Here is a 15350-nt window from a genome sequence, read left to right as displayed (position 1 = left end):
TCTCTCCCACTGAAACATTCATGTCAAGCTAGAGTTGTGATCTCGCTGACAACACCGTCGTGGCTGCTGTGCATGCGCATATCCTTGTTAGTATAGTGGTCAGTATCCCCGCCTGTCACGCGGGAGACCGGGGTTTGATTCCCCGACGGGGAGCAGTAATTTTTTAGTTACCGTAGGGTGGAAGTTGAACCTGCACTGCTATACCATTCGGCAAAATAATCTTCGTTTTCTCCATCTCCTCCAGAGTAAGCTAATATAATGGGGAAGCTCTAGCGCCAGGTGTCTTTGTTTTTTTTTCTCTCCCACTGAAACATTCATGTCAAGCTAGAGTTGTGATCTCGCTGACAACACCGTCGTGGCTGCTGTGCATGTGCATATCCTTGTTAGTATAGTGGTCAGTATCCCCGCCTGTCACGCGGGAGACCGGGGTTTGATTCCCCGACGGGGAGCAGTAATTTTTTAGTTACCGTAGGGTGGAAGTTGAACCTGCACTGCTATACCATTCGGGAAAATAATCTTCGTTTTCTCCATCTCCTCCAGAGTAAGCTAATATAATGGGGAAGCTCTAGCGCCAGGTGTCTTTGTTTTTTTTTCTCTCCCACTGAAACATTCATGTCAAGCTAGAGTTGTGATCTCGCTGACAACACCGTCGTGGCTGCTGTGCATGCGCATATCCTTGTTAGTATAGTGGTCAGTATCCCCGCCTTTCACGCGGGAGACCGGGGTTTGATTCCCCGACGGGGAGCAGTAATTTTTTAGTTACCGTAGGGTGGAAGTTGAACCTGCACTGCTATACCATTCGGCAAAATAATCTTCGTTTTCTCCATCTCCTCCAGAGTAAGCTAATATAATGGGGAAGCTCTAGCGCCAGGTGTCTTTGTTTTTTTTTCTCTCCCACTGAAACATTCATGTCAAGCTAGAGTTGTGATCTCGCTGACAACACCGTCGTGGCTGCTGTGCATGCGCATATCCTTGTTAGTATAGTGGTCAGTATCCCCGCCTGTCACGCGGGAGACCGGGGTTTGATTCCCCGACGGGGAGCAGTAATTTTTTAGTTACCGTAGGGTGGAAGTTGAACCTGCACTGCTATACCATTCGGCAAAATAATCTTTGTTTTCTCCATCTCCTCCAGAGTAAGCTAATATAATGGGGAAGCTCTAGCGCCAGGTGTCTTTGTTTTTTTTTCTCTACCACTGAAACATTCATGTCAAGCTAGAGTTGTGATCTCGCTGACAACACCGTCGTGGCTGCTGTGCATGCGCATATCCTTGTTAGTATAGTGGTCAGTATCCCCGCCTGTCACGCGGGAGACCGGGGTTTGATTCCCCGACGGGGAGCAGTAATTTTTTAGTTACCGTAGGGTGGAAGTTGAACCTGCACTGCTATACCATTCGGCAAAATAATCTTCGTTTTCTCCATCTCCTCCAGAGTAAGCTAATATAATGGAGAAGCTCTAGCGCCAGTTGTCTTTGTTTTTTTTTCTCTCCCACTGAAACATTCATGTCAAGCTAGAGTTGTGATCTCGCTGACAACACCGTCGTGGCTGCTGTGCATGCGCATATCCTTGTTAGTATAGTGGTCAGTATCCCCGCCTGTCACGCGGGAGACCGGGGTTGGATTCCCCGACGGGGAGCAGTAATTTTTTAGTTACCGCAGGGTGGAAGTTGAACCTGCACTGCTATACCATTCGGCAAAATAATCTTCGTTTTCTCCGTATCCTCCGGAGTAAGCTAATATAATGGGGAAGCTCTAGCGCCAGGTGTCTGTTTTTTTTCTCTCCCACTGAAACAGTCTTATCAAGCTAGAGTTGTGATCTCGCTGACAACACCGTCGTGTCTGTCGTGCATGCGCATATCCTCGTTAGTATAGTGGTCAGTCATTCCACTTCCGGCCGCGATAGCGAGCGGACGCGTTTAGAATGAGCTCTGTCGGAGCGGTATCAGCGGCCGTTTCTGGCCGCGGAAACAGGGTGATAGCTGCCTCGGATAACGAGTATCGCGTTGTTCTGCCTAGTATGCCTTCAGGACGTCTGGTTTTGAATAATGTTTTTGTGCATGCGGATGTTAGGGCACGGCCCTACCTTGTAGAAGACTTCAGGAATACGCTGAGTGATTTGAAACTGCTCTCCGAGGTTACGGCCTTGGGGGTGTATCAAATGAATCACATTTGAGCCGTCACGTTTAAATGTGCCGAAGGTGCGAAGAGGCTGCTGGAAAAAGCGGAAGTGAAAGTGAAGGGCCAGCGTTGCCTCCTCATCGATCCATCAAACCAGGAGCTTCGGTTGAAGATGCACTGGCTCCTGCCTACCGTACCGGACGACGACGTGCGAGCGGCTTTCCTGAACTATGGCAGAGTGACGGACATTATCAAGGAACGGTGGAAGGTTAGTGGTGTGGCTGACAAGGCGTCAACGACGCGAAATGTGACGATGACACTTGAGGCGGGAGTCAAGCCAGAAGATTTGCCTCGTCAAATAAGGATTGCTGGTGAGCTGGCTCTTGTGGTGGTGCCGGGAAGAGCACCGCTATGCCTTCGTTGCCAGTGCACTGGACACATTCGTCGGGACTGTAAGGTACCACGGTGCACGTTGTGTCGTCGCTTTGAACAAAACGAGTCGGAATGCGTGCGTACCTACGCCAGTGTTGCAGGGCCCGTGGGGAGCGACGACACTTCGGAGCTCCTAATGGACGAAGCAGATTCCGAGGCAGCAGCGATAGCGGAGGCAGAAAGTGCCACGATGGACAGCGTGCCAGCTGAGCAAATATCAGGTGAGAGAGCTCACGTAAAGTTGACGAACCTCAAAGCCGAATATACATTGGTGGTGGAAAATGATTCCTCGGAAGCACTGCAGACGCAGGAAGACAAAAGCAACGTGACAGAGGTGGTCAACAGGGAAGTAGTGGAGCAAATGGACATTTCCAAGGAGGGCACCACGATGAATAAGCGATCACACGAAGGCGCCGAGGGAGAGAGTGAATCCACCGAACCAAGCAGCCCCGGGGAACCTCCAGCAAAAGCAGCCCCTGTACGTCGACCGACAGTGCAGCCACGGCCGAACATCCCACAGGATCGGAGGCTGACGGCGACGACGATGCCGCCGCCACCGCCACCGGTCCCGTAGCAGTAAGCTGCGGAAGCCCCGTCCTATGTTGCGGGCCCCAAGGTCATGTGTAGACAGGAGCATAAGCCCATACTCTGGGTCTCCATTATAAATTATTCCAATGGCGCTGCCAGATAAACCCTTGCGATTTGCTACAATCAACGTTCGAGGGCTTGCGGCGAGGAGAAAACGACAGTTGTATAGACTGGTGATCGAACATGATTTAGACATCATTGCCATACAAGAAACCAAAATTCGAATTGATGATGAGACCAAGAGTATGGTGCTACCTTTCATGTCAATGTACTACGCGGGTGTGAGTCCCGCCATAGGGCGATCCGCGGGGTGCGTTCTGTTTGTGCGCCAACACCCGGGCCTTGAAGTGAAAGGTGTGAGAGGTCAGACTTGGCGGGGCGCATGGCTTTGTGTGATTTTCGTTATGGTTCAGTTGAATGGCGAGTGATATGCCTTTATGCTCCTGATTTACTTGACGAACGAAGACATTTCTTCGAGAGTGTCAGAAATTACTGCAGCGTCGAAAGGAACCCGGTACTGATGGGGGACTTCAATTGTGTACTGGCAGCGCGTGATAAATCAAGTGGTACAGCGTATAGAGATGCCAGCACGGCTGCGCTTCGTGAAATAATTGATGAATGCGGGCTTGAGGACGTGGCAGAATGCTTGGATTATGACCGCATTGTGCGCTTCACGCATTTTCAAGCAGCCAGCCACGCCCGGCTGGACGTACGTTCCGGCTGAATTGATAGAACTTGCGCAAGAATATCGTGTGCAGTCGGTGTCATTTAGTGACCATTGTCTAGTTATGTGCGACGTTAATAACAAAGCGAAAAACCGAAATAAGTTTGCGTGGGAATTAGGGAAACCTAATGCTAAAATTTTGGAGGATGGTGTTTTCTGTGAGAAAGTGTTAGCCCTGCTCGAAGAGATAAAGAACCAGACAAACACAACAATATGTGAGACATGGGAAACATTTAAGCAAACAGCTAAATTGAAGGCCCTTGAATGAGCCAGCGCTACAAAGCACGAAAAGAATAGGTACGAGGAAAACATGCGGCAAAGCTTGCAAATGCTAACATACGAAGAAAGCCTATCGCCTGAGACGTTCAAAGACGACATTAACACACTGAAGCAAAAACTTGAGCAGGCCGATATCGAACGCTATCGGGGGGCGTTGGTGCGAGCTAGAGTAGAAGCAACGATAACAGGCGAGGCGCCAACTAAAAGAGCCCTCGCAAAGGATAGAAAGTGGGCCCGCCGGAACGATATTCACGAAGATGAACAAGACGGTGTTATCTTAAATAAACAGAGTGGCATCGAACACGTGTTCACAGTGTTCTATAGAAAGCTGTTCGTGCGTTGCCCGGTGGACGCGGAGGGTTTCGAGACGGAATTCATGTCTTTAATGCCAAAGATTGACGATAGCTCAAAGGAAATGTTAGAGCGCCGTATTACGGCCGATGAGATTGCGGTGGCGATAGACGATTTGAAACGTGGGAAACCTCCCGGGCCCGACGGGCTAGGAGCCGATTTTTACAAGGCGTTCAAGTACGAAGTAGCCCCTATACTGGCTGCAATTTTAGACGATGCATATGAGCGCAAACGACTACCACCTTCATTCCTGTCCACACACACAGTTCTTATCTTGAAAACAGAGGATCGCGACACATAAAAGCGGGTAACAGCATATCGCCCTATCAGCTTAGCGAACGTCGACTACAAGATATTCATGAAAGTGTTGGCTAAAAGACTGCAAACAGTAGTTAAAAATATAGTTGGACCACACCAGGCGTGCGGTATCAAGGAACGGATCATTTTCACGAACATTCATACAGCGAGAAGCATACTCGAGTGTTGTGACGTATTGTGCAAGAAGGCCGCAATTCTCCAGTTGGATCTGAAAAAGGCGTTCGACCGGGTTCCGCACGACATACTATTTGCCATTCTGGAGTACGTGAACGTAGGATCTCTTATTAAGAAAGGTGTCGCAATGGCGTACAGGGGTTGCACGACAAGGCTGATAATAAATAAGTCAGTAGGAGAGCTTATCGAAGTGCGACAGGGATGCCCACTATCGCCGTTACTTTTCGCTTTATATATCGAGCCCTTGTGCCTCAGCGTAATACGGGCTAACTGTATCAATGGCTTTAAAATGCAGCAAGCGGAGGTAAAACTACTCGCTTATGCGGACGACATCGCGGTGTTTTGTGGGGACCACGCCAGTATCATGAAAATTGTGGAAATCGTGAAGCGTTATTGTGTTACTAGTGGCAGTGCAGTTAACTGGGGCAAGAGCCTCGAAATCTGGCATGGAGCATGGACAATGACACCCAGTACCTTTGCCAACATGCAATGGGTTTCCATTCCCACGAAATACCTAGGCACCCCGTTAGAGTTTTACCGTGACAGTGAACCATACTGGCAGAACCAAGTTGCGGAAATGCGCGCAAGGACTGAGAGGACAAAAAGCTCGGAGTGGTCTATGTTTGCACGTACCACGGTGTGTAATGTGTTTTTCATTACTAAACCTTGGTATGTGTTGAGTGTTTTGCACTGCTCACGCATTAACATACAAAAGCTCCACAAAATTCTGGCTGTTTTTGTTTGGGGATCGGTTTGGGAGAAGACGAGCCGAACCAACTTGTTCCGACGTGTACGTGATGGAGGTCTTGGCCTGTCGCACTTATTCCTGAGGCAAATAGTGAACCAGTTCTGCTTCCTTAGGGATGTGAAGGACCCTTTTTCGCGCACTGTATTACAGCTCAGACTTAGCAAACTTGTGCCGGACTTTGGGGTATCCACCGAATGTATTGAAGGCGGGGTTTTCAATTTTTTTGAAGGAGGTTGTGATGGCTTATAAGTTCTTGCGTGCTCGATTCTCATGCGAATATCTGGTGGGAGTGAAACGAAGGAAGCTATACAAAGATCTTGTGGATATACTACTCCCCGTGCCTTTGTATCGTACAATATATAGTGCCAATTCTGGAAGTGATGTCCTGAAGCGTGTCAAACATATGTATGTAGCTCCAGGAGCCAAGTCCTTTTTCTTCAGATTGCACACCGGGACACTAGAGGTAAAAACATGGCTACAGGAAAAAGGAATGTATGTACCATGGGGTGTGCACTGTTTCTTATTTAGAAAGCCCGAAACCATTGAGCACGTCTTCTTGGAATGCTGGGAAGTCGTGTTCTTCTGGGATATATTACAAAAAACGCTAAAAAAAGACCTCTCTTTAGACCTACAAGGAATTCGTTTCCTAACCGTGGACAACGAAGAAGGTGTCCCGTTTGACGCTGTTATGCTACTGTGTTTGCACTGCATATGGAAAGCTAGCATGGCTGCACGACATGTAGATATAGATGCAAGATCTGCACACGAGTACTTCCGCGAATCAGTGGGCAGGTTCCTGGAAGCACATAAATCTTTAGATCCGATACCTGAATGGGTATCGAGGATCGAGGGACTCATGAACATGAGACGATTTTAGCCATCACACGCCAGCCAAAGTTTGGTTGCTCCTTTTACCCATGCCCATTTATGTATCTATGTCTCATGTGCCTTGCATTATTACTTTTGTTTCCTGTCTGTATTTGTGTTTCTATGTGTATGTCTAAGCAGGCAATAAAGAAAAAAAATTAGTATAGTGGTCAGTATCCCCTCCTGTCACGCGGAAACTGGGGTTCGATTCCCCGACGGGGAGCAGTAATTGTTTAGTTACCATAGGGTGGAAGTGTAACCTGCACTGCTATACCAATCGGCAAAATAATTTTCGTTCTCTCCATCTCCTCCAGAGTAAGCTAATATAATGGGGAAGCTCTAGCGCCAGGTGTCTTTGTTTTTTTCCCTCTCCCACTGAAACAGTCATGTCAAGCTAGAGTTGTGATCTCGCTGACAACACCGTCGTGTCTGCCGTGCATGCACATATCCTCGTTAGTATAGTGGTCAGTATCCCCGCCTGTCACGCGGAAACTGGGGTTCGATTCCCCGATGGGGAGCAGTAATTGTTTAGTTACCATAGGGTGGAAGTGTAACCTGCACTGCTATACCATTCGGCAAAATAATCTTCGTTTTCTCCATATCCTCCAGAGCAAGCTAATATAATGGGGAAGCTCTAGCGCCAGGTGTCTTTGTTTTTTTTCTCTCCCACTGAAACAGTCAAGTCAAGCTAGAATTGTGATCTCGCTGACAACACCGTCGTGTCTGCCGTGCATGCGCATACTTATCTTTTCATTCCCATAATTGGAGGTTCATCTGTGTCTATGCTCCCTCCAAAGTGAATGAAAGGACTTCTTTTTTCCTTTCTTTAACTTCGCTACTAAACACTGACAGAAATTTGGTAGCTTTTGGAGACTTTAATTGTGTTTTTGACGCTAGAGATCATTCATATATAACAAATCGTTATGATGCAAGTGCAGCCTCACTACAGAACCTATTGAATGACCACAATTTAATAGATGTGGGAGCGCATGCACCTTCCTCGGTGAGGTTCACGCACTTTCAAGGCATCTCTCATGCTCGGCTTGATCGTTTATATGTATCTCTAAGCTTATGGTCTCATATTAATTATTATGCTGTAAAGCCCATATTTTTGACAGACCATTGCTTGGTCACTGTTTCTTGGGGTCCTGAAAATTTTCGTAAAACCTCTCAAAATTGGGACCTATGGAAGCTCAACGTACAGTTGTTGCGCGAAGATTGTTCTGTTAAAATAGTAAAAGAATCGGTACAAGAGGTAACACAGTGTCGACAGCTGCCAATTTTCGCTCAATGGGAAAGGTTATAAAAAGAGTCAAGTATAAGGTAATTAGTACTTCATGCCTTTGATGCGAAATAGCGCAAAGAAAAAAAAAAGCTGAGAAGCGCTACCTTTATGAATTACTTCATAAGCTCCATACTTTTAAATGTCAACAGCCGGGATTGCACGGGGACGAGATAAATGTGATTCGAGCACAGATACAAAAACATGATACAGATTTATACAGAGGAGCTGAGATTCGTTCCCGCGTTACCCATTTCACTTAAGAGGAACCCACTAAAGAATCCCTCGGGGATGAAAACAGATATGCACTTTCTAAACAGATACTGCAAATTGAGTCGCGGGGTTCCCTTTGCACAGAGGCATGTGAAATAAGAGCCGCATTTGAAGATTATTACAAATGTTTGTTCACCGCGGCAAGCTTCAGGAGAATTTTGAGGAAGACGCTAACCACTTCATTGCCCTTGTGCCTCAGTTACAAGATGATGATAGACTCACTGTAGAGGGGCCAATAACCAGAAAGGAAATTAGATTTGCATTAACAACGTTGCAGAAAAACAAAACTCCTGGCCCAGATGGCCTTAGTGGCGAATTTTACATAGCTTTTCAGGAACTTCTGATACCTTTCCTTGAGCAACTTTTTAAAGAGGCTTGTGACCATGGGAAACTTCCTCCTTCTTTCTATCAGAGCCATACAACAATAATCCCAAAAAGTGCTGATCCCGACGCATTAAAGGGAGTTAACGACTACAGGCCTATATCGTTATGTAACGTTGACTACAAAATATTTGCTAAATTGTTGACAAATCAGCTACAGACAGTGATTACTAAATCTGTAGGTGATCACCAAACATGTGGAATGCGTGATCGCTCTATACAGACAAGCATTCATATTGCACGTTCAGTTCTTGAGTGTATAGATGGTAGCATGGACGAAGTAGCCCTCCTTCAAATAGACCTTGCAAAAGCATTTGATGAGGTACAGCATGCTTTTTTGTTCCGGCTCCTAAGACACCTGCAGTTGGGAGATGTACTGTACAATGGTATCTCACTCTGTTATAAGAAGTGCACAACTAGGCTAATTGTAAATCGCACACTTTCCAGTATAATAGAGTTAAATTCATCTGTACGTCAGGGATGTCCGCTGTCACCTTTGCTTTTAGCAATTTATCTGGAATCATTATGTTTAAGTGTGCTTCTAAAGTCCAGCATAAGAGACTACCGATATGATGCTGAGGTAGTAAAAGTTCTAGCTTATGCAGATGACATTGCCTTCTTTTGCGCTGATAAACCCAGCGTTCAAGAAGCAGTCAACACTACTTTACGTTTCTGTTATGTCGCTGGCGCCAGCATAAATTTTGATAAATGTAGTGGATTCTGGCTAGGCATGTGGGCTACAACTCCTTTGGTGTTGGCAAATATTCATTGGAATGCGACTCATTTGAAATACCTTGGTGTGCCTCTTGATAACTATCGTAACAGCGGCCCACACTGGACCGCTGCGATAAGTACGATCCACCGAAAGGTGGCAACATGGCACGGACGGGAGCTTTCCATTTTTGCCAGAGCGAAAGCGTGCAATATATTCCTTGTTTCGAAGCTTATTTATATTCTGCAGGTGTTGCATTGCTCTCGGGTACACATTCAAGCCTTTCATAGAATATTTGCCTGCTTTATTTGGAGCTCTTCCTGGGAACCCATGAGAAGAGACAATCTTTTTCTTGCACTTGAAAAGGGTGGCCTCGGCCTTGTGAATTTGTTCGTGAGACGGTTGGTGTTGCGATTTTTCTACCTCAAAGATGTGTGCCACCCATTTCTATTAGCGGTTCTTCGTAACCGTCTATGTTACCATCTTTCTTTTAATCATGTCACAACAAGCGTTGCTAAGGAATTGCCGTTGCGGGGATTCTTAAAAGAAATTTTTGATACTTTCAGTTTTTTGAAAGCCAGGTTTACTTTAGAGTATTTGTATGCTATTGACAGAACAAATTTAACCACTGCACTTGTGAATAACCTTTTCCCCGAAGCTGTTTATCGAAAGCCATAGTCGCTTCTGCCTGGTCACGATGTATTATTTCTTGTACGTAGAATGTGTATATCTCCTTCAGCGAAAACATTTTTCTTTACACTTCACACTTTCACTGAATGAAAAATCAATATACGTACCCTGGACAGTGAATTGTCGACTCTGCAACCAGCCTGAGACTATAGAGCATTGTTTTATTCATTGTCGTGATGCCTTTTATTTTTGGGACATTCTAAAAAGAACGCGAAGAAAAGAACTTCCAATCACAGCTCATGGTATTAGGTTCCTTCCGTTCAAAAAGAGTCTGACAGATAGTACTCCTTACGACTCGTTTATGTTGTTGGGACTTTATTCATTATGGAAAAGTCGCATGATCGATAGACACGCCGAGCCACCACGGTCAACGAGATCTGTCTTCCAAGAAGCAGCTGCTCAAGTGCGCAGTGTTGTCGAGACTTTTGACCCCGTTCTGGAGTGCCTTCCAGTTCTTGACGCTTGTGTGTGTTTGCCTGACTTCTGATAAATTATGTTCTGCGTACTTTACTGGTGATAATTTCATTCATTAAAAAAAATCCTCGTTAGTATAGTGGTCAGTATCCCCGCCTGTCACGTGGGAGACCGGGCTTCGATTCCCCGACGGGGAGCAGTAATTTTTTAGTTACCATAAGGTGAAAATTGAACCTGCACTGCTATACCATTCGGCAAAATAATCTTCGTTTTCTCCATCTCCTCCAGAGTAATCTAATATAATAGAGAAGCTGTAGCACCAGGTGTCATTGTTTTTTTTCCTCACCCACTGAAACAGTCATGTCAAGCTAGAGTTGTGATCTCGCTGACAACACCGTCATGTCGGCCGGGCATGCGCATATTCTCGTTAGTATAGTGGTCAGTATCCCCGCCTGTCACGCGGGAGACCGGGGTTCGATTCCCCGACGGGGAGCAGTAATTTTTTAGTTACCATAGGGTGGAAATTGAACCTGCACTGCTATACCAATCGGCAAAATAATCTTCGTTTTCTCCATCTCCTCCAGAGTAATCTAATATAATAGAGAAGCTGTAGCGCCAGGTGTCTTTGTTCTTTTCCTCACCCACTGAAACAGTCATGTCAAGCTAGAGTTGTGATCTCGCTGACAACACCGTGATATCTGCCGTGCACACGCATATTCTCGTTAGTATAGTGGTCAGTATCCCCGCCTGTCACGCGGGAGACCGGGGTTCGATTCCCCGACGGGGAGCAGTAATTTTTTAGTTACCATAGGGTGGAAATTGAACCTGCACTGCTATACCAATCGGCAAAATAATCTTCGTTCTCTCCATCTCCTCCAGAGTAAGCTAATATAATGGGGAAGCTCTAGCGCCAGGTATCTGTTTTTTTTCTCTCCCACTGAAACAGTCGTGTCAAGCTAGAGTGTTGATCTCGCAGACAACACCGTCGTGTCTGCCGTCATGCGCATATCCTCGTTAGTATAGTGGTCAGTATCCCTGCCTGTCACGCGGGAGACCGGGGTTTAATTCCCCGACGGGGAGCAGTAATTTTTTAGTTACCACAGGGTGGAAAGTCAACGTGCACTAATATATCATTCGGCAAAAATATTTTCGTTTTCTCCATCTCCCCCAGAGTAAGCTAATATAAAGGGGAAGCTCTAGCGCCAGGTGTTTTTTTTCTGTCCCACTGAAAAAGTCATGTCAAGCGAGAGTTGTGATCTCGCTGACAACACCGTCGTGTCTGCCGTGCATGCGCATATCCTCGTTAGTATAGTGGTCAGTATCCCCGCCTGTCACGCGGGAGACCGGGGTTCGATTCCCCGACGGGGAGAAGTAATTTTTTAGTTACCATAGGGTGGAAATCGAACCTGCACTGCTATACCAATCGGCAAAATAATCTTCGTTCTCTCCATCTCCTCCAGAGTAAGCTGATATAATGGAGAAGCTCTAACGCCAGGTGTCATTGTTTTTTTTCCTCTCCCACTGAAACAGTCATGTCAAGCTAGAGTTGTGATCTCGCTGACAACACCGTCGTGTCTTCCGTGCATACACATATCCTCGTTAGTATAGTGGTCAGTATCCCTGCCTGTCACGCGGGAGACCGGGGTTTAATTCCCCGACGGGGAGCAGTAATTTTTTAGTTACCCTATGGTGGAAATTCAACCTGCACTAATATATCATTCGGCAAAATAATCTTCGTTCCCTCCATATCCTCCAGAGTAAGCTAATATAATGGGGAAGCTCTAGCGCCAGGTGTTTTTGTTTTTTTTTTCCTCTCCCACTGAAACAGCCATGTCAAGCTAGAGTTGTGATCTCGCTGACAATACCATCGTGTCTGCCGTGCATGCACATATCCTCGTTAGTATAGTGGTCAGTATCCCCGCCTGTCACGCGGGAGACCGGGGTTCGATTCCCCAACGGGGAGCAGTAATTTTTTTGTTACCATAGGGTGGAAATTGAACCTGCACTGCTATACCAATCGGCAAAATAATCTTCGTTCTCTCCATCTCCTCCAGAGTAAGCTAATATATTGGGAAAGCTCTAGCACCAGGTGTCTTTGTTTTTTTTTCCTCTCCCACTGAAACAGTCATGTCAAGCTAGAGTTGTGATCTCGCTGACAACACCGTCGTGTCTGCCGTGCATGCGCATATCCTCGTTAGTATAGTGGTCAGTATCGCCGCCTGTCACGCGGGACACCGGGGTTCGATTCCCCAACGGGGAGCAGTAATTTTTTTGTTACCATAGGGTGGAAATTGAACCTGCACTGCTATACCAATCGGCAAAATAATCTTCGTTCTCTCCATCTCCTCCAGAGTAAGCTAATATATTGGGAAAGCTCTAGCGCCAGGTGTTTTTGTTTTTTTTTCCTCTCCCACTGAAACAGCCATGTCAAGCTAGAGTTGTGATCTCGCTGACAATACCATCGTGTCTGCCGCGCATGCACATATCCTCGTTAGTATAGTGGTCAGTATCCCCGCCTGTCACGCGGGAGACAAAGGTTCGATTCCCCGATGGGGAGCAGTAACTCTTTAGATACCATAGGGTGGAAATTGAACCTGCACTGCTATACCATTCGGCAAAATAATCTTCGTTTTCTCCGTCTCCTCCAGAGTAAGCTAATATAATGTGGAAGCTCTAGCGTCAGGTGTCTTTGTTTTTTTTCCTCTCCCACTGAAACAGTCATGTCAAGCTAGAGTTGTGATCTCGCAGACAATACCGTCGTGTCTGCCGTGCATGCGCATATCCTCGTTAGTATAGTGGCCAGTATCCCCGCCTGTCACGCGGGAGACCGGGGTTCGATTCCCCGACGGGGAGCAGTAATCATTTAGTTACCATAGGGTGGAAATTCAACCTGCACTAATATACCATTCGGCAAAATAATCTTCGTTTTCTCCATCTCCTCCAGAGTAAGCTAATATAAAGGGGAAGCTCTAGCGCCAGGTATCTGTTTTTTTTCTGTCCCACTGAAAAAGTCATGTCAAGCGAGAGTTGTGATCTCGCTGACAACACCGTCGTGTCTGCCGTGCATGCGCATATCCTCGTTAGTATAGTGGTCAGTATCGCCGCCTGTCACGCGGGACACCGCGGTTCGATTCCCCGACGGGGAGCAGTAATTTTTTAGTTACCATAGGGTGGAAATTGAACTTGCACTGCTATACCATTCGGCAAAATGATCTTCGTTTACTCCATCTCCTCCAGAGTCAGCTAATATAATGGAGAAGCTCTAGTGCCAGGTGTCTGTTTTTTTTCTCTCCCACTGAAACAGTCGTGTCAAGCTAGAGGGTTGATCTCGCAGACAACACCGTCGTGTCTGCCGTCATGCGCATATCCTCGTTAGTATAGTGGTCAGTATCCCTGCCTGTCACGCGGGAGACCGGGGTTTAATTCCCCGACGGGGAGCAGTAATTTTTTAGTTACCATAGGGTGGAAATTCAACCTGCACTAATATATCATTCGGCAAAATAATCTTCGTTTTCTCCATCTCCCCCAGAGTAAGCTAATATAATGGGGAAGCTCTTGCGCCAGGTGTTTTTTTTCTGTCCCACTGAAAAAGTCATGTCAAGTAGGAGTTGTGATCTCGCTGACAACACCGTCGTGTCTGCCGCGCATGCGCATATCCTCCTTAGTGTAGTGGTCAGTATCTCCGCCTGTCACGCGGGAGACCGGGGTTCGATTCCCCAACGGGGAGCAGTAATTTTTTAGTTACCATAGGGTGGAAATTGAACCTGCACTGCTATACCAATCGGCAAAATAATCTTCGTTCTCTCCATCTCCTCCAGAGTAAGCTAATATAATGGGGAAACTCTAGCGCCAGGTGTCTTTGTTTTTTTCCTCTCCCACTGAAACAGTCATGTCAAGCTAGAGTTGTGATCTCGCTGACAACACCGTCGTGTCTTCCGTGCATACACATATCCTCGTTAGTATAGTGGTCAGAATCCCCGCCTGTCATGCGGGAGACCGGGGTTCGATTCCCCGACGGGGAGCAGTACTTTTTTAGTTACCATAGGGTGGGAATTGAACCTGCACTACTATACCAATCGGCAAAATAATCTTCGTTCTCTCCATCTCCTTCAGAGTAAGCTAATATAAAGGGGAAGCTCTAGCGCCAGGTATCTGTTTTTTTTTCTCTCCCACTGAAACAGTCGTGTCAAGCTAGAGTGTTGATATCGCAGACAACACCGTCGTGTCTGCCGTCATGCGCATATCCTCGTTAGTATAGTGGTCAGTATCCCTGCCTGTCACGCGGGACACCGGGGTTTAATTCCCGGACGGGGAGCAGTAATTTTTTAGTTACCACAGGGTGGAAATTCAACGTGCACTAATATATCATTCGGCAAAATATACTTCGTTTTCTCCATCTCCCCCAGAGTAAGCCAATATAATGGGGAAGCTCTAGCGCCAGGTGTTTTTTTTTCTCTCCCACTGAAAAAGTCATGTCAAGCGAGAGTTGTGATCTCGCTGACAACACCGTCGTGTCTGCCGTGCATGCGCATATCCTCGTTGGTATAGTGGTCAGTATCCCCGCCTGTCACGCGGGAGAGCGGGGTTCGATTTCCCGACGGGGAGCAGTAATTTTTTAGTTACCATAGGGTGGAAATTGAACCTGCACTGCTATACCAATCGGCAAAATAATCTTCGTTCCTTCCATATCCTCCAGAGTAAGCTAATATAATGGGGAAGCTCTAGGGCCAGGTGTTTTTCTGTGCCACTGAAACAGTCATGCCAAGCTAGAGTTGTGATATCGCTGACAAGACCGTCGTGTCTGCAGTGCATGCGCATATCCTCGTTAGTATAGTGGTCAGTATCCCCGCCTGTCACGCGGGAGACCGGGGTTTAATTCCCCGACAGGGAGCAGTAATTTTTTAGTTACCATAGGGTGGAAATTCAACCTGCACTAATATATCATTCGGCAAAATAATCTTCGTTTTCTCTATCTCCTCCAGAATAAGCTAATATAATGGGG

The 15350-nt window shown here is 46.6% G+C and overlaps 14 non-coding genes across 14 annotated transcripts; all 14 read left to right on the top strand.

The window, feature by feature from the left end:
• Positions 1-81: 81 nt before the first annotated feature.
• Positions 82-153, top strand: TRNAD-GUC (transfer RNA aspartic acid (anticodon GUC)). Its single transcript has one exon. It is a non-coding gene; the product is annotated as a tRNA-Asp (tRNA).
• A 224-nt stretch (positions 154-377) lies between these two features.
• On the top strand, positions 378-449 carry TRNAD-GUC (transfer RNA aspartic acid (anticodon GUC)). Its single transcript has one exon. It is a non-coding gene; the product is annotated as a tRNA-Asp (tRNA).
• A 224-nt stretch (positions 450-673) lies between these two features.
• TRNAE-UUC (transfer RNA glutamic acid (anticodon UUC)) lies at positions 674-745 on the top strand. Its single transcript has one exon. It is a non-coding gene; the product is annotated as a tRNA-Glu (tRNA).
• Positions 746-969: 224 nt separating this feature from the next.
• On the top strand, positions 970-1041 carry TRNAD-GUC (transfer RNA aspartic acid (anticodon GUC)). The gene has a single exon. It is a non-coding gene; the product is annotated as a tRNA-Asp (tRNA).
• A 224-nt stretch (positions 1042-1265) lies between these two features.
• On the top strand, positions 1266-1337 carry TRNAD-GUC (transfer RNA aspartic acid (anticodon GUC)). Its single transcript has one exon. It is a non-coding gene; the product is annotated as a tRNA-Asp (tRNA).
• Positions 1338-10769: 9432 nt separating this feature from the next.
• On the top strand, positions 10770-10841 carry TRNAD-GUC (transfer RNA aspartic acid (anticodon GUC)). Its single transcript has one exon. It is a non-coding gene; the product is annotated as a tRNA-Asp (tRNA).
• Positions 10842-11064: 223 nt separating this feature from the next.
• TRNAD-GUC (transfer RNA aspartic acid (anticodon GUC)) lies at positions 11065-11136 on the top strand. Its single transcript has one exon. It is a non-coding gene; the product is annotated as a tRNA-Asp (tRNA).
• A 220-nt stretch (positions 11137-11356) lies between these two features.
• TRNAD-GUC (transfer RNA aspartic acid (anticodon GUC)) lies at positions 11357-11428 on the top strand. The gene has a single exon. It is a non-coding gene; the product is annotated as a tRNA-Asp (tRNA).
• Positions 11429-11645: 217 nt separating this feature from the next.
• TRNAD-GUC (transfer RNA aspartic acid (anticodon GUC)) lies at positions 11646-11717 on the top strand. Its single transcript has one exon. It is a non-coding gene; the product is annotated as a tRNA-Asp (tRNA).
• A 224-nt stretch (positions 11718-11941) lies between these two features.
• TRNAD-GUC (transfer RNA aspartic acid (anticodon GUC)) lies at positions 11942-12013 on the top strand. The gene has a single exon. It is a non-coding gene; the product is annotated as a tRNA-Asp (tRNA).
• Positions 12014-12239: 226 nt separating this feature from the next.
• Positions 12240-12311, top strand: TRNAD-GUC (transfer RNA aspartic acid (anticodon GUC)). The gene has a single exon. It is a non-coding gene; the product is annotated as a tRNA-Asp (tRNA).
• An 818-nt stretch (positions 12312-13129) lies between these two features.
• On the top strand, positions 13130-13201 carry TRNAD-GUC (transfer RNA aspartic acid (anticodon GUC)). Its single transcript has one exon. It is a non-coding gene; the product is annotated as a tRNA-Asp (tRNA).
• Positions 13202-13714: 513 nt separating this feature from the next.
• TRNAD-GUC (transfer RNA aspartic acid (anticodon GUC)) lies at positions 13715-13786 on the top strand. Its single transcript has one exon. It is a non-coding gene; the product is annotated as a tRNA-Asp (tRNA).
• A 512-nt stretch (positions 13787-14298) lies between these two features.
• Positions 14299-14370, top strand: TRNAD-GUC (transfer RNA aspartic acid (anticodon GUC)). Its single transcript has one exon. It is a non-coding gene; the product is annotated as a tRNA-Asp (tRNA).
• The last annotated feature ends 980 nt before the right edge of the window (positions 14371-15350 follow it).

This window comes from Rhipicephalus microplus, chromosome 9 (genome assembly GCF_043290135.1).
Source record: "Rhipicephalus microplus isolate Deutch F79 chromosome 9, USDA_Rmic, whole genome shotgun sequence".
Taxonomy (NCBI): domain Eukaryota; kingdom Metazoa; phylum Arthropoda; class Arachnida; order Ixodida; family Ixodidae; genus Rhipicephalus; species Rhipicephalus microplus.
This window is presented reverse-complemented; position numbering and strand designations above follow the sequence as displayed.